At 41.6% G+C, this 25,553-nt stretch overlaps 1 pseudogene across 1 annotated transcript; it reads left to right on the top strand.

Annotated features, from left to right (window-relative positions):
- The first annotated feature begins 17,015 nt into the window (after positions 1 to 17,015).
- On the top strand, positions 17,016 to 18,165 carry LOC308531008 (sharpin-like; annotated as a pseudogene). Its single transcript has one exon. The product of its transcript is annotated as a sharpin-like (transcript).
- The last annotated feature ends 7,388 nt before the right edge of the window (positions 18,166 to 25,553 follow it).

The raw sequence follows: 25,553 nt of genomic DNA, 5'->3' as shown, positions 1-25,553 counted from the left end.
TCGGCCTGATCCCTGCAAGCCACCCAGAGGGACCCCACCCATGCACGAATTTGTGCACTGGGCCTCTAGTACAATATAAAAATAAAAAATAATGTTCTTTGACCAGCTTCAGTATTCAAAGAGTATATTTGAAAATCTGTTAGATGCATGGTTCTTAAAATCTGGACTCTCAAGGCTCCATGACAGCAGGTGTGTGTGTGTGTGTGTGTGTGTGTGTGTGTGTGTGTGTGTGTTTGCAATGGTAATTTTTGAACTATTTTTAGTACTTAAAAAAATGGTTCTGTATTTAAAATGGTTGATTTACCAGTGATAAAGTTGCATGGACTATTGAATAGAATTAAATATATATACTAAAGGCCCGGTGCACAGATTCATGCACCGGTGGGGTCCTTCAGCCTGAGCTGTCCTGTGCCCTCTTGCAATCCAGGGCCCCTTGGGGGATGTTGGACTGCCAGTTTTTGTCCGATCTCCACAGGCCAGGCAGGGGGACCCTACTGGTGGATGAATCCATGCATTGGGCCTCTAGTATGCATATAAGATCTTTGGTTAATCTCTTCCTGCCCTCCCCCCTCTCCTCTTCTCTCTGAGATTTATTAGTCTGTTCCATGTTTCCATGCTTATGCATTGAGTGTCTGCCCCCTGGTGGTCAGTGCACATCATAGCTAATGGTCAAATGGTTGAACAGTCACTTAGGCTTTTATATAGAGACTAGGGGCCCGGTGCACAAAATTCGTGCACTGTGTGTGTGTGTGTGTGGCGGGGGGGTTGTCCCTCAGCCCAGCCTGCCCCTTCTCACATACTGGGAGCCCTCAGGCGTTGACCCCCATCACCCTCCAATCGCAGGATCGGCCCCTTGCCCAGGCCTGACGCCTCTGACAGAGGTGTCAGGCCTGGGCAGGGGACCCTCATTTCCCCCCATCACTGGTTCTGCCCCCAGACTCCTCCGATTGCTGGCTCTGCCCCTTGCCCAGGCCTGATGCCTCGGCTAGAGGCGTAGACCCCCACACCCTCCGATCACCTGATCGGCCCCTTGCCCAGGCCTAACTCCTCCGCCAGAGGTGTCAGGCTTGGACAGGGGACCCCCATCTCCCCCCAATCACTGGCTCTGGCCCCTGCACAGGCCTGAGGCCTCTGGCCCAGGAATCATGCCTGGGCAGGGGACCCCCATCTCCCTCTGATCGCTTGCTCCAGCCCCCGCCCAAGCCTGACGCCTCTGACCCAGGCTTCAGGCCTGGGCAAGGGGACCATCATATCCCCCCAATCCCCGGCTCCGCCCCCCGTCCAGGCCTGATGCCTCTGGCCCAGGAATCAGGCCTGGGCAGGGGACCCCCATCTCCCTCTGATCACTTGCTCCACTCCCCGCCCAAGCCTGACGCCTCTGACCCAGGCTTCAGGCCTGGGCAAGGGGACCATCATATCCCCCCAATCCCCGGATCCGCCCCCCCACCTGATGCCTCGGCCAGAGGAGTTGACCCTCATCACCCTCCGATCACCAATCACCGGATCGGCCCCTTGACCAGGCCTGAGGCCTCCGGCAGAGGTGTCAGGCCTGGGCAGGGGACCCCCAGCTCCCCGCGGTTGCAGGCTCCGCCCCTGCCCAGGCCTAACGCCTCTGGCCTAGGCGTCCGGCCCAGGCAGCGGGGACCTGCAGTGGCAGTGGGGGGCGCCACGATCGTGAGCTTTGCTTTAGGCCCAGGCAAGGGACCCCTAGCTCCCGGGACTGCCAGCTTCGACCGTGCCCAGCTCCCATCGCTGGCTCCACCCCTACTTCCTGCTATCACTGGCCAGGGCGGCAAAGGCGCCTGATTCTCTGATCATGACTGGGGGGCAGGGCAAAGGCGGCCCCCGGGCCTCCTTTGCCCTGCCCCCCAGCTCTTAGCTCCCCCCTGGGTTTCCGATCACTGTCAGTGGCAGGGGGCTTCTTCCTGCTTTCCCTTTCGCCTCCCTGCATTGTGCCTACATATGCAAATTAGCCGCCATCTTGTTGGCAGTTAACTGCCAATCTTAGTTGGCAGTTAATTTGCATATAGCCCTGATTAGCCAATGAAAACGGTATCGCTGTACGCCAATTACCATTTTTCTCTTTTATTAGTGTAGATATATATGTATATCAAAACATTGGTTTCATGGGAAAATATTCACTAAAATTATATTTGCATGTCAAAAGTTTTCAAGTCATAAATTATTTAAGATCAAGAATCTTTAAAGGCAAACACAGGAGAAATCCTATTGTCTTTCTATTATCAAAGTTAATAGCACACATAGTCTCTGTGCAGTATAAAGGAAACCACTAAGTGATCTATAAAATGAGTAGGGAGTTGATGATAGAGTTATAGCCATCATCTCTAGGAGCTCTAGTATTGTACTATTCCCACACTGAAGGTCCACCAATGAGCTGTCAATCAGTGGTTGAATCCATACAACTCCAGGGACCATTAACTGACAATGGAATTTGACTAGTGTCAGACATGCCCAAGACTTTCTTACCTAGCTTATCCTCTGCTCCTTTTTTGACAGCTCCAGAATGGAGCTTATTTCCTACACTTAATGATTTGTCATAAACCTTAATTGAATCTTCCAGATAAAAGAAATTTAGGACAACTTCAATCGTCTAGCTTATAACTTTGCTAGATTCCTCAAGACCTGCATATCAACCTGGCACTCAGAAGATGGGCTGGGGTAATTGCAAATCCTCCTTATCAGGTCCAATTCTTTCTGGTTCCTTTAAAGGATCAGATTTATGATTTTAAAAAGGAGAAGGATTGCAGTAAAAGAATTTGTAGCTGGAGGATACAATTCTCTAATCTTTTTTTTCTCTGAAAGAATATCAGATAACATTTAATAATTATACTTACTATTAGGACACATATTCCTTAGGCAAGAAGTGTTTTTGCGAATGCCACATAATTACTTTTGAAATGACAACCAATCAATTTAAGTTAATTTTTAGAGTGTTTTTCCAAGTTAAAATAATCAAATACATGCATATTCAAGATACTATTTTTCCAATCATGTCAGACTTTAAAAGTGGGCAGGAAATGTGAGATATTAACTGCTATTAAACACACATAGGTCATTAATTGTTCAGACTTAAGCATCTGATAAAATATTTTCATGAACTGACAGAAAATTTTGGATTCATATATTAGAATCCAAAATTGTATCAAAGAGCACCTGCATCTGCAAACCAAATACATCTATTATTTCTTTCCCATGGTCACTATTTTTTCTATTATGAATAAAAATAAAAATGGAAGAAACCAGTGGAACTCTATAAGATGAACTATTTCTATAAAGTGCTTATTTAGTAAGTCTTAGAAATCCTGGGTATAATAAAATCAGTTGTATTTTTGACAGTTGTTTCTGAAGTCATATTATGCTAAACTAAGATTTCTGGGGAATGGGAAAAACATTTATATAGAAATGCTAGTTTCTTAGCAAAACAGAGATGATTTATATGGAAAATTGATACCTAAGCATATAGAAATATTTTGATCTTATTTATGACTTTTTGAATAGGCAATTTCATCAGTGCTTTTCTGCTTCAAATAAAACAGGTGTGTAAAACATTCAGTTTTCAAAACAACTTCCCTCATTTTTTTAAAAAAATCCATCTATCGAAGTTTCAGTACATTTATATTTTTTTGAAATTAGACTCTTTATAATTGAGGTATCTCATTCCTGTCCTTTACTCATCTTGGTCACTGAGCTTTCACTTTTTATGTATGTTTTTCTATTTTCTTGTGAGCTATTAAATTTGTTTATAAGCAGATATAGTTGGGCATTTAATAAAAGTATGAATTAATAAGATTCATTTTTCTGCTTGCAAACCTGCCTTGGCTTCTTATTAGTCTCCAATGATAAATTAACCATATGGTATTGTAATTACCTATTCATATATATATTTCTTCTACTAAATAGCAACCATCTCAAGAGCAGGTAACATGTTTTAAAAATCTATGTATTCTAGCAGGAACATGGGTCTGGTCCGTAGAAAATGCTTATTAAGTGTTTGTTGACTGACTACCTGACAAATTAATAATGAAGAAGAAAGATTACTTATTGTTATAAGTAATGGAAATGGATACTTATTGTAATAAGTATGTTGGAAATACTTGTATTTACCGTAGTTTTTGGAATTGGGCTAGGTTTGGTGAGTATAATTAAATAAACTCAGAAAAAAGTAGGCTTATCTCTAATTTTTAGGGTCAGAATTGTGGGGAAAATTTTAAATAGATAAATCTGACCCATTTTTAAACTTGAATGGTCTGAAAAGTGTTGGTAACAATGACATAATTAATATGGAGCAATAATATTGAAAACTGAGGTAACTTATGTACTTCCAGGATTATTTGGTCATACCAGTAGGAGGTATAAGTATTAGTATCATGTGTTAGATCAGTAAGGATGATTTTGGGTAAAAGTAATAGGTAACTCTGACTCACATGGTTAAACAGCAAGCAAATAGATTATTTTTCAGACATGGAAGTCCAGAGGCAAGGTGGATCCTAGATATCAATAATGTCATCAGGAAGGATCTTGCTTCCTTTAGTTTTTCCATTCTATTGTCCTTGGCATTAACTTTACCTTACAGCATACTTTATAATGATTACCATATCACTGTAGCATTATTGTACTGCAAACAATCCCTTAACTGTCCTCTTGTCTGGACTCCATACTTAGAAAGGACATAATATGGCTCAGTACATAGCATAGTGTTGGGCACATTCCTACTAAAAATGAAAACTCTGTTCCCTCTAATGACTGCATACATGTCAAAGAGCTGTAGAATTAAGGATGGATGATTTTTGATCTTCAGCACATTATTTATTGATTTATTTACCTAAGATCCCCACAGCAGTATCTATCTTTTATTAGTTTTTTTCTATGTTACTGATTTAAAACTTATTATTTTATTTTGTTTTCTTTCATTTAGTACCACTGCTATGTTTTTCCCCCTTTGTTACTAGAGGCATCTTCTTTTTGCCCCTCTGGCTGGTGAACTTGTATTTCTAGCTTTTTCAGTAGTTCTATTTTAATCCCAGCTTGCCTTTGGAGAGATTTATATTGGGTTTGCCTGCGGGGTGATGTCTTTTGAACCTGTTGCTATTAGGTGCAGTAACTTAATTTTTTAGTTTTCAAGTAGAGAGTTTCAGTCCTGGGCTTAGCAGTATAATCTTAGAATGCTTTAGCCATTCTTTAATACCTGTTTTTTTCTCTGTTCTTTTCTTGCTGAAGGCATACAGATTTTACAAATACATTGGGGCCTTTGAGCAAAGTCATCCGAGCCAGAATTCTCTGGGATGTTCTTCAGATCTGATCATTCTGGATTAACATAATAGGGTCTTCTTCTGCTACTGACTTAAAACAATATATTTTCCTGATACAACTCTATGCTTGCTTTCCTTAAATTATATTGCTAACTTTTTATGGATTTTTTTCTCAATATATATTTTATTTTTAAAGTTTATTACCTCTCTATGGTTTCTTCTTTAATAAAGTATTTTCATATTCAAAATAATCTTTTGATTATTGCCTCTTACAATGTGTGAAGAGTTGAACAAAAGTAGGCAAGAATGAATAAATCAGGATTTAAACCAAATCATTTGGATGACAGAATACAAAATTTGGTGAATGAAGAAAATGCATTTGGAGGTATTGATTTTCAGTAAAGTACCTGGTATATGGTCCTGTAAAATTTTATTTACTAAATTAATTAAATTGAATCAGCTAGAAATATAAAAAATTTGACTTAAATTGGCCCAATTATCACACTAGGTAATAATAATGTATATTATATGTTGAACTAGGTAGCTTAGATTGTAGTTAGTAGAAATGCTGCCTTCAGTCTGCTGTAATGAACATTGAGTTTTCATTTTCAGTTTGTTAAACATAACAGGGACAAAGTAACCCCACTGAACTGGCTGGGTGGTCTCAAGCAGAACATAGGTGGTGGCTGACCTTGGCCCATACCTCCTGGGATGCCCCAGAGCCAGTGCACTCGGTGAACACCTCCAGACCACATTGAAGCACCACACAACTGTTACTGGGAGGTGATGGGACCTGGGTTCTTGTCTTCTTGAAGGAAAGATTTTAATCAAGAGACAAAGTGTAGAAAAGCAAGCAATACTTTATTGACCACAGCAAAAATATACTTAGGATAGTGAAATGAAGAAGAGAATAGAAGAAGCAACAGGAGAGCCTAGGATGGACTGCTTTGGCTCACTGGGAGGTCAGAGAAAAGGAGGCCTTGGATACAGTATCAGAGGGTTAACCTGGGATGAGCTTCCACTGCCCATTGTTCCTCCTGTTTGCAAGTCTGGTGGGGTTCCTTGGAGTTTAAGAGATATGTGCCTTTGGGGGAAGGAGAGTGGGAAGGGAATAGCATGGCATGTTTCCTGGGCTTGTAAGTCTATCTCTTTCACCAGGTATAGGAAGCTTTCTGTCATTATTTCTTCAAATAGGTTTTCAATATCTTGCTCTCTCTCTTCCCCTTGTGGCACCCCATTATGCGACTGTTGGTACACTTAAATTTGTCTCAGAGGCTCCTTATACTATTTTCATAGTTTTGGATTCTCTTTTCTTTTTACTCTTCTGATTAGGTGTTTTTTTGCTTCTTCATATTCCAAATCATTGCTTTGGTTCTTGGAATCCTCTACTCTACTGTTGAATTCCTATTAATTATTCTTTATTTCAGTTAGCATATGCTTTTTCATGTCTTTGACATTCTCACTAAGATTCTTGAAAGTCTCACTAAATTCTCTTGAAGCTTTCGTTAAGATCCTTGAGTAACCTTCTAACCATGGTTTTGAACTCTGTATCCAGCAGTTTGCTTGCTTCCCTTTCTTTCATTTATGACATGTTTCTTTGTCTCCACATTTTGGCTGCTTCCTTGTGTTTGTTTCTATACATTAGGTAGAACTGCTATGTCTCCTGGAATTGGAAGAGTGGCCTTGTGTAGTAGGTGTCCTGTAGGGCCCAGTGGCTCAGCCTCCCCAGTCACCTGAGCTGGGCACTCTAGGTGTCCCCTTGTGTGGGCTTATACACAATCTTGTAGTTGAACTTTGATTACTGTTGGTGTCACTGGGAGGAACTGACCTCCAGGCCAATTAGCTGTGAGGACCAGCTGTGATTACAGTGGAAGAGCAGCTGTGCAGGAGACACTCCTATGGAGCAGGCTTGCTTTAGTGGGGCTTTGGTGCTCACTGAGTCTGCCCCTTGAGTGTGTTGCTTGTGGATGTGTAGAGTTGTAATCTGTTATGTTCTGAAGCTGTCCACCAGGTGCATTGGCTCTGGTGCCAACCCGCAGGAGCTATATAGAGGTCTTCAGATGGTTGCTACTTGTATCGGGCTTTTGAAGTGCCCAGTCGAGGCCCAGCTGTGAAGCAAGGCAGGCTGGTGCTAGTGCCAGGTCTTGGGCCTTCTCTTGATAGGTTTGGGGCACACTGACACCAGCTGCTAATTGTTTGAGAGATTTTAGCAAAGTCTGAAGCCTGAGGGATGAGTCTGAGTAAATTCATGTGCCAGCCCTTAAGAGAAACACCTGGGTATACAGCAGCCTCCATGTCACTGAGCAACAATATCCCCTGGTTTTTACTGCCTGAAGTTATGGGACTTCTCTTCCCATCTCTGGAACCCTGGGATGGGGGGGGTATGATGTAGGGCTGGGACCCCTTGCTCTTCACGGGGCAGGAGGAGGGGTGTTCTGCAGCCAAGATATCCCTCAAAACAGCACACGTGGGTATTGGATCAGCCTGTTCTGCCACTCTGCCCCTCCTACCAGTCTTGGTGTGCTTTCTTCTTCACTTCTCTATTTGTGGGACTTCCATTTAGCCAGCTTTCAGGCAATTCTGAATGATGGTTGTTTTTTATTTTAGTTGTAATTTTGATGTGGTTGTGGGAAGTGGTGGGCATGGAATTTACCTATACCACCATGTTGATTATCTCCACAAACATTTTCTTAATAGTTCTTTTGTACTAGAGACTTCATTGGTACAATACCATTCAATCCTTCTAAAAATTCTCAAGATGGGTATTATCATGCTTCTAACTGAGAAAAATGAAGCTTAGAAAGTTTAATTAAACTTATTTTAGGTAAGCTTTGTCAGGTCTTGGACTTGATTTTGGCCTCCTTCATAGTTAACTTGTTAATGTTTCATAGACGCTGGCAGAAGATATTCCACTTCTGGGTCAAAGATTAAAGACCTTACTATTCATGGTACATTAACATCAGTGTATGTGTATTGTTTCTTCCTTCATGGAAGTCCCATGGTGGTTCGGGGGGGCTCAATATCTGAACTGCATAGTAGGTTTGGGTTATAACTGAGGATTACTAAGCTTGAGGAATCTACCACTTTAAAAATAATATGTTTTTATTAATTTCAGAGAGGAAGGGAGGGTGAGAGAGAGATAGAAACATCAATGATGAGAGAGAATCATTCGTCGACTGCCTCCGACTTGCCCCCTACTGGAGATTGAGCCTGCAACCTGGGCATGTGCTCTGACTGGGAATCAAATCGTGACCTCCTGGTTCATAGTTCAATGCTCAACCACTCAGCCACACCAGAGAAAAGAATCTACCACTTTTAAGGTAAGAGTAAGCATGTCTGTTCTTTGTTGAAGCTGTGTAGAGGAGGTATTGCTTCATCTTTCAAAGTTACCAATTGTATAACAACCTGGAATAATGGGTTAAATATAAGAGTGTCCAGGACCTTGCAATTTTGGCATATCCAGCAAGATTTGCCAAAAAGGAGGAGGTCCAAGGATGACTGTCTCTCCCAACAACTTTTACCTCTAAGGTCACTCACGTCAACTATCTCAGGCTTGTGATAAAAATAATTTTTGTTTAAATATGTATATTGATTTTTTAAAAATAAAAATTAATATTCAAAGTCTTGTACATATTGATTTTGTAGTCAGAAGACAATTCAAATAATCAGAAAAAGAAGATTTTGAAATTTTCTTGACATTTTCTGACTGTCAAAAAGGGATGTCCAGGCTCATTCCAAAGAAAACAACAAAAAATTTGAAGAAAAGTATAAAATTCATTTTATACTTTGGTATGCAATGATGTTCAAACTCCAAACCAATGGCAATAGTACAATATCCTATATAAGAAAAGCCTAATATGCAAATTGTCCTCTTGACCAGGAGTTCAACCGGGAGTTTGACTGCTCACTATGACATTCGCTGACCACGGAGGAGCCGTGTGGAACATGGCAGGTGTCAGCAATGTGGTGCCAGCAGCCGGTGGCAGTGGAGGCACTGCAGGCCCTGATGGACCCCAACAAGAGCAGGACTGAGGTGGGATGGTGGAGCAGGTGAGTGGGTGGCACCAGACCAAGTTGCCCCACCAATCGCCCTACAGAAGGTGACCAGTGGCCGGCAGGCCCTGATTGCCCGATCAGGGCCGGGCCCCAGGCTGGGACGGGGAACTGAGGGGTGGGTGGTGGCAACCAACTTCCCTCAGTGCCTGAGGGGGCAGCTGCTACCTCTGGCCAGCGACCTGGGGGTGGCGGTGACAGGGATGGAGTGCGGTGAGAATGCGGGGAGTCTGGCGCTCGCTCTCACTCCTCCTACTACCCTCCCCTGGAACATTAGGACTCGGGGCGCCAGGAAAGCCTCCATGCTCAGGTGTCAGGTGTCTGTGAGAAGCCAGCCAGCACCCGCGTGGCCTCTTCCGGGTGAGCTGGGCCTCAGCCGCTGGGACTACAGTGGCCGGTAGGGCTCTCTGTGGATTTGTGCAGGAGCCGGTCTGCGAGGCTGGCTGGGAGAGAGCACACTGCCTACCTGGCTTTTGTGCAGCACCGCTGGGTGGCCCAGAGGCCCACACTGTGCCCTGGCCTGTGGCATCTGGCCACGCTCACCGCATCTCAGCATGGGGACTCGGGCGCCATGACTCAGGCGGAGGGGGACGTGTGGTGACCTGGGGGCCCAGGTGCTGCCCAGGGCCCAGAGGTCAGCTGTGACCTGTTCTTCCGTGCCAGACACTCATGCTTCCATCACCGCCCAGGCCTAGGGCTGCACCCCTGCAGAAATTTTGTGCACCAGGCCTATAGTTTAAGAATAAATGGTCATGTGGCCTTGTTTAGATTGAGCATAATTCACTCTTTAGACAGGTAATATATCTAAGGCAGTAAGCAAAATTCTCTGACCACCTTTCCTAATATCATGTACTACAGGCTTTTCAGGCAGAAAATCCTTTTGGGTCCAAATCAATTTCAGCAGCTTTTCTAATTTATCTTATTAAAAATATTACCCTCTTCCCTTTGAAAGAAGTGTCAAATTAGTAACTCAGAAAACTAGTATAGCCAAGAAAACTAAATATGTTGTGGTTGTTGGAAAACTACAAAAAGTAGAATTGAGAGCTAAGATGTGCTCATTGGAAGGGTTCTTAGAAACCAGTATGTTTAGAATGACATTTCTCTCGGCTTTGTGTGAGAAGCTGTAACATCTGTCCTGCTGTTGGGCCCAGAGCCTGTCATATGAGTTATTTTGTCTGCTCAAATAAGCTACTTTGCTGAGGCAGGAGTTTGTCTGCTTATCATTTCCACTTTGCGACTAGCATTAGTCCTTTACCCAATCTTCACTTTCTAGTTGCTGGCTCTTGATGGCTCGAATAACAACTCTAATGTAATTTCTGGGTTGCTGTTTGCATTTAATAGGTATTAAATTAAATGTGCAATTGGTCGACTGGAGATAAAAGTATCATTGAGCTTTTGGCAAAAAAGCTGAAACATATATTACATTCCAATGGGAAAACTATTAACTTTAATAACCGGATATGAATTGTTGGCATTTATTATCCTTGTCAGTATGCTAATGCTCATTAGATTTTTAATGAGAGGATGGTAATAAAAACATGGCATAGAGTTAAAAATGGATATTAATTAGGGTATTAAAATGTCCTTATTTATGTAGTTGTGAAAAGAAAAGCTTGTAAGTGAAGAAACACTTTGTTAATAAAAGTCATTTCTTCACTTCATTCCTTTTTCTTCCTACCTCTACTAACATATTATACATATAAAGAAATAACAAAAATGTGAATAACCACTTAAGTAGAATCTTTATACATGTCCCTTGTGACAGCCAGAATATATATATATATATATATATATATATATATATATATATATAGCCAGACAAATACAAGTTTTAGCTATGGATAAACAGAACTATTATATAACACTGTATAATTTTATAAATGAGAAAACAGATTATAAATGCTTCTCTCTTTGTGGAGAGCGGCTACAGTGTTTTGGACAGGTTCAAGCCTCAGACTAATGAGAGGGCACAGTCCTCTCATGGCCATGTGCAAGTCCCAGCTTGGAGGGCAAAGCCCTCCCAGCACAATTATAGCCAAAGGCTATAGTTGTAAGTTTGAACCTATGGTCTGAACACGTGACCCCACATGTCTGAGTAATATGGGCTTGATAGAGTTCAGGTGCATGTAATTGAGAAGGATCGAAACCCATGAGAATGTTGTAAACATCTTGACCACGCCCTTACTTTGCCTAGTGGAATCTGGCTATAAAATAAAGACACAGCTTGTAGTCTGTGGCACTGTCGCTAGCTCTCCATCAGAGAGGCTCTCCATCAAGAGGACAGCATCCCACCCAGGCCCAGCTTTCATTCTCTTGTCTGTCTTTTCTCAGTTCTTCACCGCCCCCTCTCAGGGTCACCAAACCTGGCTAAGCTGGCACAGCACACAAGGCGCCCAATGTGAGGCTGAGTATACTATGGCTGTGCCGGCTTGCCACATCTCTTAAGAGGCTTTATAGTAGGTTTAGGGTAGTGAAAAATAATAAAGTTGCCAGGCCCTAGCTGGTTTGGCTCAGTGGATAGAGCTTCGGTCTGTGGACTGAAGGGTCCCAGGTTTGATTCCGTTCAAGGGCACATGCCTGGGTTTTGGGCTCGATCCCCAGTAGGGGGCATGCAGGAGGCAGCCGATCAATGATTCTCTCTTATCATTGATGTTTCTATCTCTTTCTCCCTCTCCTTTCCTCTCTAAAACCAATAAAATATATAAAAGAACAATAATAATAATAATAAACTTGCCAGGCTTTAAATCTTGGCCTCTCTTCTCACTGGTCATGTTATTTAAGCTCTCTGAACTTTTAGTTTCTTATCAGCAAAATGAGAGTGACAGTGAAGTAGAATAGTCCATGTCAAGCATTCAGCATATTCCCTAGCTCAAAGTTATCTGTTATTGCGTCTGATCAAGTAAACTAAGAGTAGTGGCATGTTTAAAAACACAGCTTCAGTCTCTAGATCTTTTGGCATGTCTGTTTATTGTGGCACAATTTGCTAAATCCTGTGGAATGTGGGCATCCACATTTCATGAATGTCTTTTCAGTGTTCCTTTAAATAAATTAAACTCAATGACCTTTACCAAGATCCATCTTCTGGGGCTTGGGCCAGGTGTATGTAACACAAAGATGGATGGGAAGTAGCCTGTGCCTTCAAGGAGACAATTACCACTATTAACAAAAGCAGTGATTTTGATTTTTTTCAGCTTTTGCTGAAAATCGAACTTTTTTGTTTAAATAAAAAGTGTCTTTATCAGTCACTATTTTATTTCTAGGCAGCATATATGTAATTATGTACTCTTACATTTCTTAGAAATGATTCAGTGTCATTTCTCTTTTCACTATGGCATATTTCAAAAAGGCAAATGTACAAATAAAACTAATGTGTTCTTATTCTTCACAATAGAATGATGAATGGGGAAATCCTATATAATAAAGAGGTAATATGCAAATTGACTGTCATACCCTTGCACAAGATGGCCCCCCCCCATGTGGTCAAAGATGGCCACTATAAGATGGCCAGCAGGGGAGGGCAGTTAGGGGTGACCAGGCCTGCAGGGAAGGGAAGTTGGGGGCAACCAGGCCTGCAGGGGAGGGCAGTTGGGGCAATCAGGCCAGCAGGGGAGCAGTTAGGCATCGATCAGGGCGTGGTTAGGGGGTGGCCAGGCTGGCAGGCAGAAGCAGTTAGAGGCAATCAGGCAGGCAGGCAGGCGAGTGGTTGGGAGCCAGCAGTTCCCGGTTTTTGAGAGGGATGTCCGACTGCCGGTTTAGGCCTAACCAGCAGTTTAGGCCTAAACAGGCAGTCAGACATCCCCTGAGGGGTCCCAGTTTGGAGAGGGTGAAGGCTGGGCTGAGGGACACCCCTGCCCAGTGCATGAATTTTGTGCACTGGGCCTCTAGTATTTTTAATAAAATACTTTATTTTTTGATGACAAGTCATTACTACCTAGAATTCATAATTTATCTTAGGGTTCACTCTTGGTGTTGTTTATTCTGTAGGTTTGGAAAGATATATTTCTGCTGCCTCCTGCACACCCCCCACTGGGGATAGCACTCAGAATATGACACATATCCACTATTATAGTAAAACACAAATTAATTCACTGTCCTAAAAATCCTCTGTGCTCTGTCTATTCATCCATTCCTTCTCCTACTTCCTGGCAACCACTAATTTTTTTTTACCATTTCCATAGTTTTGCCTTTTCTAGAATGTCATATAGTTAGAATCAGATAGGTTGTCACGTTTTCAGATTGGTTTCTTTCACTTAGTAATATGCATTTAAGGTTCTTCCATGCCTTGATAGCTTTTCTTTTTTTCTTTCTTTTTTTTTTCTTTACTCTGAATAATATTTTTTAGCTCTGAATAGTCTGGCTGTACCACAGATTAATTTACCTATGAAGACATATTTGTTGCTTTCAAGTTTTGGCAATTATGAATAAAGTATGAATAAAGTTGCTATAAACACCCATGTGTAGGTTTTTGTGTGGACGTAAGTTTTCAGTTCCTTTGGGTAAATATCAAGGTTTGTGATTGCTGGATTGTATGATAAGAGTACGTGTAGTGTTTTAAGAAACCACCAAACTGCCATCCAAAGTGGCTGTACTCTTTTGTGTTCCAACCAATAATGAATGAGAGTTTCTGTTGCTCTACATCCTTGTCAGCATTTGTTGTTGTCAGTGTTCTGGATTTTGGCCATTCTAATAGGTATGAAGTGGTATCTCATTGTTGTTTTCATTTGCATTTCCCTAATGACATATTATATGGAATATCTTTTCATATGCTTATTTACCATCTGCATATATTCTTTGTTGAAGATAAATGGGAATTCTGGGTGTTTACATAGCTATGCCTTTGTTAACAGCTTTAGCCTAAAGTAAATTTTAGGTCTTATATTCATAACAGATTGGAACAAAAAGCTCCCAGCTGCTCATAGTTTCAATTGCTTAAGCCCAGATTCGGGAGTCAGACATACCTCCAATTAAATCTGGCTCTTCCACTTACTCACGATTGAATAATGGGCGCATTGTCTAATTTAATTGCCCTCAGTTTCTGCACCTGTAAATGTGATAATGATACCTCACAAAGTGGGTGTGAGAGTTTCATAAGATTATGTATGAAAAATGCTTAGAACAGTGCCTCACACATAGTAAGTGCTGTGAAAGTTTATTCAAAAAGAAAATCATTTTCTTTTTTATTTAAAAATAAGAAATATGGCAAGCAAAGTTTCAATGATTGAACAGTCCTTCTCAAAATAATTTCTTTTTAATTCTTCATCTTTTAGACCAATTTAGAGGACATCAAAGAAAATGGCAGAATAGTATAAGACAGAAATATTTATTGAAAATGTAATATTGAATAATCTTTCTATCTAGTCCACAATTTACACCATATGATTTTTAAGTTGCATTGAAATATTAACAAATAATATTTGAAATCTCAAAAGATCAATGTATGAAATCTTTATGGAAGCATGTGGTGCTGGGTCAAAAGGATGAGAGTATTTTATACTTTAGTGAATCCTAACAGTGGTGTTTATTAAAGAGAAGGAACAATCATACAAAAGATATATAGGGGTTTCTTTCTAAATGCACTAATAACTGCTGAAAGTTTTGAATGTGTTTCATCAAGAGAATTGATTACTTTAAAATCTAAATTGATCCTTTCAACATCATCTACAGAGCTCCTCCTTGGATTCTATCTGTATTGGCTATTTGCCATGGTTCTTCTCCACTAAACCTCACTCCGTATATCTAGGAAAACTCTCATCCAGTCTTTCGATATACCTCCTGGAAGCCTTAGCTGATATCATTACTCCTAGTAGATTAGAACTCTAAGTTATTACTTGTATTGACTAGCTACTAGTGTATTGCAGATTTACTATGTGCCAGGTGTTGCATTCAGGATTTCATGGATTTTTTCATTGTTCCTTGAAAGACCTTGAAGTCAGGGCTAGACTGATCCATCTTTCTAGTTATAATCTTATAAAGAACACTTTTTCTGGATAGTTGTAATCTTATAAAGATACTTTTTCTTCAGGGTGCAGAAATAATACTTCTTCAAGTACAGGAAAACCAGAAAACCATTATGGGTGTATAACTTATGTAACTAGGAATAAGATACAGTTCCTGACTATGAAGAACTCACATTCTAGGAAGAAATACAGACAAATAAACAACCATTAGGTTGACGCTTGAAAATTACCATTTTTGTATGTAAAGACTGATCAAGTACAAATAATTTATATTATTTGACTTCACATTACATGATATAATAATTCAGGATGCAAAAGCATCTGAATGTCTGCTTTAGGAACTTAATGAAAATAAGAATAGGAGAAATGCTTCTATATTTCATAATGCAATTATCTATTTTACAACTGTATAAATTTAACACCAGTAAAGATTTATTTAGTTTGAAAATGTTATTTATTTGTTATTTATTTTCAGGGAGGAATATACTAGTAAACTCTGAAACAATAGTGTTTAGGTAATATAAAGTAGAAAATAAATGGAAAGAAGTGTTGATTTTTGTAAAATATTTCTTTTACAAAAGATATATAGGTTGAAATAGTTATATATGCTGTTATATTTGTTCCTAATATACTACATATTAAATTTTAGTGAATTCTGGAGGAACAGTAATTTTCAAAGACTATTGTTTTACACACATACATATAGACACAAAAGTAAAATTTACATGTATATATACATTTTTAAAGTTTAAGGGGGTAATACCATAAGAATTTCTGATTTTCTATGGGTAAAATAATGGGTTAAACATTCTAAGTAAAATGTTTCTAATGTATTTATGAACATATCTCTTTACATATTATCAATTCTTTAGCTTCCTTTGAATCACATAAGGATGAAATATTCCAGGTTCAGTGGTTGCCTCACAATGCGACTACTTTGGCTTCCATTGGTACAGATCACAGATTGAATGTCTGGAACTTAAGTAAAATTGGAGGGGGACAATGCCCGAAGATGCAGAGGATGGGCCACCGGAACTGTTGTTACAATATCAGGCAAGTGTGGCAAATGGCAGAGAACATTTGTAATGATGAAGACCCTGAAGGAAGTGTGGACCGAGAAGGGCAGGGGTCTTAGATTTGTCTGCACTTACAATTTTAGACTGCCTTCCCCCCCCCCCCTTCCCTGATACTGATTTAACACTGGTTTTGAGATAGACTCTGTTCAGCTATCCCTCTATAATAGGTACCATCAACAATGCTATTAACCCAAACTGAGGGTGTTTTCTAGACATTAACTGAGGGGCTTGATTCAGCAAAGCCACAGACTTTGTATTTAAATTGTTTTTCAGGAATTTTCTAGTAACAAAGACCTAAAGTAGAAGGGGAACATTCTGTGTGGTTATTTTATTTTTCCTCCGTATGCTATATCCCCAAGTTTTTCAGGCTCATTTAAGTAAAGGCTGGAAGTAAGTAAGGAATAGAGCCAAGTGAGGTAGGTGTGTAAGCCATGGAGTGTAAGTTCTGCAAGATGCTTTTATTCAGAATTAGGGGCGATTCAATTCATATAAATTCTTACTCTAACATCTTCACACCTGACTTTCCAGGATGCACATTTCCTGCACCTATCTCCTCTCAGTTTCTTGAGTTAAGTCAAAACTGTGTGCTCCTGACAAGCGCCCGGCGGTCCCAGCCCACGGAAGCGAAGTCGGATGGCCCAGACACGGCTGGACCCCAGATGGCGCCGCCGGTGGGCGGAGCGGCGGCGGCCTCGGACCCGGGCTCGTCCACGGTGCTGCTGACTGTGCAGGCCGCCGCCGTGAGGCCGCTGGCCGCCGGACCGGGCGCTGAGGCGCAGCTACGGAGGAGGCTGCAGCTGGGCGCGGACCCCAAGCGGCCCGGGCGCTTCCGGCTGGAGCTACTGGGCTCGGGCCCTAAGCCTGCCCTTCCTCAACCCCCAGGAAGCCCGGCGGTGGGCAGCCCTGGTTCGAGGTGCCACGGCGGAGGGACACAATGGCAGTGACACCCTGCCTCCAGCCCTGGGCCCAGAGACGTGCCCTGTTTCCCCACCCAGTCCCCCTGAAATGCACACACTCAAGGCCCCCGAGATGGATGGTCCGAGTTCTGGAGACTTGATGGAGAAAGAAGAGTTGGCAGGGCGCCTGGCCCAGGCCGTTGAGGATGGAGATGCGAAGGGGGCAGCCCAAGCAGCAGCCCTCCTGGCCCAGCATCCTGTGGCCCTCAGTGTCCAGCTCCAGGAGAGCTGCTTCCCTCCTGGCCCCATCAGGCTACAGGTCACAGTGGAAGGTGCTTCGTCCTCCGCCCACGTCTCACTGCAGGTCCACCCCACTGCACCATCTCGGCCCTACAGGAGCAGGTCTTCTCGGAGTTCGGCTTCCCACCAGCTGTGCAGCGCTGGGTCATTGGCAAGTGCCTGTGTGTGCCCAACCGCAGCCTCGCTTCCTATGGGGTCTGGCAGACCCGGACCCTGCTTTCCTCTACTTGCTCTCAGCCCCGCGAGAAGCCCCAGGACGCAGCCCTCAGTGCCCCCAGAAGATGGATGGGGAACTAGGCCGCCTATTTTCTCAGACATGGGGCTGCCCCAAGCTCCTCAGCCAGCCAGCTCCAGCCTCCCCAGCCCCCTTCAGCCCGGCCGGCCCTGCCCGTCCTGCATCTTCATCAATGCCCCGAGTCGGCCTGGCTGTGAGATGTGTAGCACCCAGAGACCCTGCGCTTGGGACCCCCTTCCTGCAGCCTCTACCCAGCAGTCGCCAATGGTCACAAGGAGAGAGGACGGCCCTTCCCTTCCAGGCCCGAGGTCCCCGGATGCCCTTCTGAACCTCTCAGGGGACCTCCACTGACAGCTCCCTGGGGACAGATCCAGAGATGGGGGGAGGGGCCATGAGCCAAAGTCATTAAAGATTCTTCTAAGCAAAAAACAAAAACAAAAAACAAACAAACAAAAAAACCAAAAAACTGTGTGTTCCTCTTTTCCATATATTTTTGCTTGTTAGTGTATTTCTTGATCTGTTTTCATATTATTTCTTTCCTTTATGTGAAATGGTTTTTTAAAAAAAACTTGGGACCACCAAGTTGTAAAGATATATGTGTTTACCTGACAGTTATACTACAAGTAGACTGTCCAGTTAAGTTGAGAAGAGTGAATCAATAGCTTGTATTTGTTTTTAAAATTAAATTAATCCTCTATCGGAGTTGCTTTTTTTTTTAGGCGTTAGTCCTTGACTACTACTTTGATACCATCTCTGTTTTGGGTGACCTGTTTTACCAGCAGTCCTGTTACTCTCCATGACTAATTGTATAAGTGCTTATAATGGAATCAATTGCTTTTCTACTTACTGCCCCCCCCCCCCATAATAAAGATATTTTAGGTAAGTATAATATTTAAAGTAAGAATACAATAGTAATAAGTGAAATGAATTGTTGACTTTCTAATACAGTTGAAACAAAACTTGGCCAGGGACTAGTAGAATCTTTTTGGAGAATACTGAATGTCAGTAAAATAGCAGGAGATAAGTAGAATGTCCAGAGATTAAAATGTTACAAAAGTGGTAATATTATGTCTTTTAAATTTGCATTGATGCTGTGAATATATTATATAATAGATGAGATTCTGCTCATAAGGCTAGAAACCATACCTCTGTGTTATATTTTATAACCCTAGTGTCCAGCCTAGGCTTATTCACAAAGATTCTCAGCCAGTAGTTGTTGCATGAATACATTAACATGGTGAGCCATATCAAAACATGGACTTTTAAATCCAACGATTAATCTTTTTTAAATTTAGAACATTTTTGTAGGCATAAAGGTATTTGTTATATTTGTGGAAATGCATCAATGAAGATGAAAATTCTTGTTACAGAAAGGAATAAAAAAGAACAGGCATCTCAGATAAATGCTTAGTTTTATTCATTCCAGTGCACATTAATGAATCTGTGCAGATTTATGCTAAAGACTGTACATTTTATTAGATGATTAAAAAGATGATTAACAGGTTTTTAATCCCTTGTGTTTCATGGAATATGCTAAGTAAATAATATTTGAAGAAATAACAGGCAACTTAAGTTTTAACTATAGCAGATTAAACAGACTTGCAGGAAGAGACAGAGATAGAGTCTTAATGAAATGTGAATAGAAAGAATTTGCCGTCATTTCATCTTTCTTTTGAATAACTGTAATCTTGGGCCAATAGTTTAACACCTAACTCTCTCAGCTGGTACTTACTCATCTTATACAAATATTGCAAAGATAAATGTAACATATAATTTTATGTATTAAATTTACCATAAGAAGGATAGTTCTTTACCACATTATATGCATGTAAAAAAGAATAATTCAAAGTTGGTTAAGAAAGTGCCTGAGTGAGCACCAAAGCCCCATTGAAGCAAATCTTGCCCCAGAGGGGTGTCTCCAGCACAGAAGTTCTCCCACTGCAGACACAGCTGATTCTCACAGCCAATTGGCCTGGAGGTCAATTCCTCCCAGTGATACCTACAACAATCAAGGCTTAACTACAACAAGACTGTGCACAAAGACCACAAGGGGGTGTACCAAGAGTGTCCTCCTCAGGTAATTGGGGAGGCTGAACCACTGGGCCCTAGAGGACACTCAGCACAGAAAACCACTGTATCAACACAGGGACGCATAAAAAATGCAGAGACAAAGAAACAGGACACAAATGACAGAAATGGAGGAAAGCAGACTACTGGATATAGAGTTCAAAACCACACTTTTAAGGTTTTTCAAGAATTTTCTAGAAACTGCCGATAAACTTAATGAGACCTACAAGAAATCTAATGAGACCCTCGAGGTTGTGATAAAGGACCAACTAGAAATTAGGCATACACTGACTAAAATAAAGAATATTATACAGACTCCCAACAGTAGACTAGAGGATTTCAAGAATTAAGTCAACGATTTGAAATACAAAGAATCAAAAAACATCCAACCGGAAAAGCAAAATGAAAAAAGAACCCAAAAATATGAAAATAGTGTAAGGAGCCTCCGGGACAACTTCAAGCATACCAACATCCGAATTATAGGGGTGCCAGAAGAAGAGAGAGAGCAAGATATTGAAAACCTATTTGAAGAAATAATGACAGAAAACTTTCCCTACCTGGTGAAAGAAATAGACTTACAAGTCCAGGAAGCGCAGAGAAACCCAAACAAAAGGAATCAAAAGAGGACCACACCAAGACACATCATAATTAAAATGCCAAGAACAAAAGACAAAGAGAGAATCTTAAAAGCAGCAAGAGAAAGTCAGTTACCTACAAGGAAGTACCCATACGACTGTCAGCTAATTTCTCAACAGAAACTTTGCAGGCCAGAAGGGAGTGGCAAGAAATATTCAAAGTGAAGAATGCCAAGAACCTACAACCAAGATTACTTTATCCAGCAAAGCTATCATTCAGAATTGAAGGCCAGATAAAGAGCTTCACAGATAAGGAAAGGCTAAAGGAGTTCATCACCAACAAACCAGTATTATATGAAATGCTGAAAGGTATCCTTTAAGAAGAGGAAGAAGAAGAAAAAGGTAAAGATACAAATTATGAACAACAAATACACAGCTATCAACAAGGGAATCTGAAAATCAAGTGAATAATCTGATGAACAGAATGAACTGGTGATTATAATAGAATCAGGGGCATAGAAAGGGAGTGGACTGACTATTCTTGGGAGGGAAAAGGGTGTGGGGGATGCGGGAAGAGACTGGACAAAAATCGTGCACCTATGGATGAGGACAGTGGGTGGGGAGTGAGGGAGGAGGGTTGGGTGGGAACTGGTTGGAGGGGAGTTATGGGGGGGAAAAAGAGGAACAAATGTAACAATCTGAACAATACAGATTTAACTAATAAAAAAAAAAGAAAATAAGGCTTTAATAAAAAAAGAAAGAAAGAAAATGCCTAAGAAATGGTAAATTTCCAGGTGTGCATTGTACCAAATATGTAATAGTCTCTTAGACCAGAAGGTTGCAATGCACTCTGGGAACTCAGCAGCAGGACCATTGAGAGAAGATACATAGCAAGAAGGGGAAGGGTTTTGTTGTAACCCACCTCAGGGGCTAGTCCAGGGGTGGGCAAACTTTTTGACTCGAGGGCCACAATGGGTTCTTAAACTGGACCGGAGGGCCAGAACAAAAGCATGGATGGAGTGTTTGTGTGAACTAATATCAATTCAAAGTAAACATCATTACATAAAAGGGTACGGTCTTTTTTTTTTTTTTTTTTTTAGTTTTATTCATTTCAAACGGGCCGGATCTGGCCCGTGGGCCGTAGTTTGCCCACGGCTGGGCCATTCCAGGAGATGCTACCAGTTGGAATTTCAAGATTAAGTTAAAAATCTTACAAAATAAAACAAAACAATAACAACAAAAAGGGAACTTGTAAAGCAGACTTGGCTTTGGACAAGGCTGTTGTCGCGTCTAAAAGGTAACGTCACAGGACTATTGGTCTGGGGCAGAAGTCAGTGCCATCATTCCAGAGATTTGTCAGCCTTTTATAGAAAAAATATAGAAACTGTGGAAAGTGAGAGAAGCTGGCAAGACCCAGGTGGAGGGGGTCAAACGTGGCTTAGGTATGTTTACTTTCCCCATTGATATTGAGCTTGGTCATGTTAGCAGACATGACACAGGCAAAGGCTTGAAAAGTTCTTGCCCCTTTTGTACTCTGCTGATGCCCCATAAGATCACCAGGTAGTGCTAGATCATCAGCCTGGACCTCAAATTGAACATATTTAGTGCAGATCTGAGCCAACCCACAGCCTGGGACCAAGGCTAACTGACCAACAGCATGAGCAGATTTGCCCCTCCAGCTGAGCCCAGCTCAAGTCTGTGGAACCATAGTTGACCCTCAACCATGCAGATGGGAATACATCCTGTGGTTGCAAGCCACTGAGTATTAATTGTATTTTTCCCCAATATATTATTGCAGTTACCAAAATGTATATGTATGTAATTTTTTCTAAAAACTTTTAACATTATTCTTGAGTATTCATGCTTATTAATAAGAATGTTCTCCAGTAATAATTTTTTTTTATCATCCCTTATTCAGTCATTGGCTTTATGTTAAGGTTTCTCAGTCCCAGTTCACCTGGCAGAAACATCACGGGAAACGGTTTTAGTTTAACTCTCTTTTAGCTAGTCCACTTGCTATTTCTAAAAGGTTTCATTAAAAAAATGCATTTATCTAATCTAATAAAAGACAAACATGCAAATTGACCATACCTTCATTACACCTTAAGCCATGCCCACCAGACAATCAGAGCGACTATATGCAAATTAACCCAACCAAGATGGCATCCGGCAGCCACAGAGCTGGAACAAACAGGAGGCTTGGTTGCTTCTATGATGGAGGAAGCCAAGCTTCCCACCTGCCGCTTCCAGCTCTTAGCTCCACTCAAGGAAACAAAGTTTCAATTATAGAAGATAAATAAACCCCAGATACCTGCTTTCAGCCGGCTGTGGCCACAGAGCTGGAGCAAGCAGGAGGATTGGGTTGCCCCTGGCGAGGGAGGAAGCCAAGCTTCCTGCCCGCCCTGGCTGGCTCTGAGCTCCACTCAAGGCTTTCAATTATAGAAGGTAAATAAATCCCAGAATAAAAAAAGAAAAAAGAAAAAAAGGAGAGGTTGGGAGCTTCAGTCACCCGCCAGCCTGAAAATGGCCCTCAGCCCCTCACCCAGACTGGCCAGGCACCCCAGTGTGGATCCCCACCCTGAAGGGGGTGTGACCAGCTGCAAACAGCCATCAGCCCCTCACCCAGGCTGGCCAGGCACCCAAGCGGGACCCCCACCCTGATCTGGGACACCCTTTAGGGCAAACCAGCTGGTCCCTACCCAAGCACCAAGTCTCTATCCTATATAATAAAAGGGTAATATGCAAATTGACCCTAACAGCAGAATGGCTGGGAATGACTGGTCACTATGACACACACTGACCACCAGAAGGCAGATGCTCAATGCTGGAGTTGCTCCCTGGTGGTCAGTGAGCTTCTATCTCAGCCACAAGCCAGGGTGATGGCTGCCAGTACAGCGGTGGTAGTGGGAGCCTCTCCTGTCTCCTCAGCAGCTCTAAGGATGTCTGACTGCAGCTTAGGCCTGCTTCCCGCAGCAAGTGGACATCCCTCAAGGGCTCCCTAGCTGCCAGGGGGATGTCTTATTGCCAGCTTAGGCCCAATCCCCCAAGGAGCAGGCCTAAGCCAGCAGGTGGTCATCCCCCGAGGGGTCCCAGACTGTGTGCGGGCACAGGCCGGGCTGAGGGACCCCCTCCCCACCGCAAGTGCACAAATTTTTGTGCACTTGGCCTCAAGTTCACTTATAAATTCCTAATGTGATCAGCTCATGTACTTGCTTTTTGGAGAAAAGGAGCAGTTAGCACATTTGTTTTTGTAAAAGCAACTGAAAAAATTATTTTCTTCAAGAACATCCACCAAATAATTTTATTTTCCAATAATTTATAGCTAGAAGATATTTTCACACTTTTATACCACTTAGAAGAATATATTCTGTAGGAATGGGTGGTAACCAAAACTGTTCAGTATAATCTCTAAGGCCTATTCAATATGTGGATCTTTAATACATATCTGAACTTAAAAACACTGTTTAATATGCTGATGCATTTTTGTTTGCTTGTTTTAGCAGTACTAATTCTGAATTGGAAAGCTTTGTAAAACATGAATAATATCTCTGTGAGGGTGGTAAAAGGTGAATTTTAACTTGGTGATTCTGTTTCTGTAAATTCAATGTTTACCCACAGTAAAATTTTTAAATCTTTTAGCACTAAGATAATTAGCTGTATTCGTTTTTTTATATTAATGTAGCGATTTTTTTTCCTAATTTCCAGTGTATACCATGACTAAGGCCAATTTTCATTTTTCTAGTTAATCTTTAATGTATCTGAAGTGTGTATTTTTCTAAAGAAAAAATTATTGTAACTAATAATCTATAATCAAAATACTCTTTCTTTTTACTATGAAGAAAATACAATTTAATCATTAAGGTGAAACAATGAATAGTCAATAAAATAATGATAATAAGACAGACATTTATTGAAAGCCTATTATGTTTTATGTATTATTTTAAGATTTTTACATGTATTAACTCAATTTTCCCTCACAGTACTAGCTAGGCACTATTATTATCTCTTTCTTACAGATAAGAAAAATAAGGCACAGAAAATTAATTAACTGTCCAATGTTACACAGGGAGCAAGTAATAAAAACAAGATTCCAACCCAGGCAATCAGGTTTTAGAGCCGGGATTTTTATCCATTTATATTGGTCAATTACTAATGTTATAACTCAAAGCTAATTATGATGCTCATTGGTCATAATTATCCTTTCAAGCTACTGGAGCTACTAAAATTCATCTTCAGTAACTGGCAAAAATGATTTTATTGGCATAGTAAAAGGGCAGAATATTGGCAGGTGATAAAAATAATATACTCAGAGGTTGGAAACCCAAATCTTAAGATGCCTAGGACTTGGAACCTAATTATGCAAATATTTAATTTTGAATATTTTGAACAAAGTACTTAAAAATTGGTTACTTTTCTATATTTTATATCAAGCTACCAAAAACTTTTTTTAAATTTGATGAATGGTAGTTGAAAGAACTGAATGATCAGGTTACAACATTAAAATTAGAAAGAAAATTTCTATGGGCCATGACCAGATGTTCTATGTAATTCTGTAACAACATAAAAAAAGATATTGCTTGCATTCTTGGTTGAACAAACATTGTTCTGGTCTCATGCTATTAGAGAGATATTCAACATAAACCCCTCCATCTCCATGACTGGCTTTGGCAATAGATCTTTCAAGATGCTTATAACCTAAATTAGTTTTAAACATCCTATATAATAAAAGCCTAGGTGGTGTCACACCCTCACGCAACATCATCACAAGATGGCCACCACAAAATGGCTGGCAGAGGAGGGCAAGGGAGGGCAGTTGGAGGTGACCAGGCCTGCAGGGGAGGGCAGTTAGGGGCAACCAGGCTGGCAGGAGAGGGCCTGGGGCCATCGGGCCAGTAGGGGAGGGCAGTTTGGGGTGACCAGGCCAACAGGAGAGGGCAGTTGGGGGTGACTAGGCTGCAGGGGAGGGCAGTTAGGGGTGACCAGGTCTGCAGGGGAGGGCAGTTGGGGGTGATTGGGATGTCAAGGGAGGGCAGTTGGGGGTAACCAGGCTGGCAGGGAGGGCAGTTGGGGAAGATCAGGCCAGCAGGGGAGCAGTTAGGGGGCGATCAGGCTGGCAGGTGGTCA

This window comes from Myotis nattereri (assembly GCF_964212035.1).
Source record: "Myotis nattereri genome assembly, chromosome: 1".
NCBI classification, from domain to species: Eukaryota; Metazoa; Chordata; class Mammalia; order Chiroptera; family Vespertilionidae; genus Myotis; species Myotis nattereri.
This window is presented reverse-complemented; position numbering and strand designations above follow the sequence as displayed.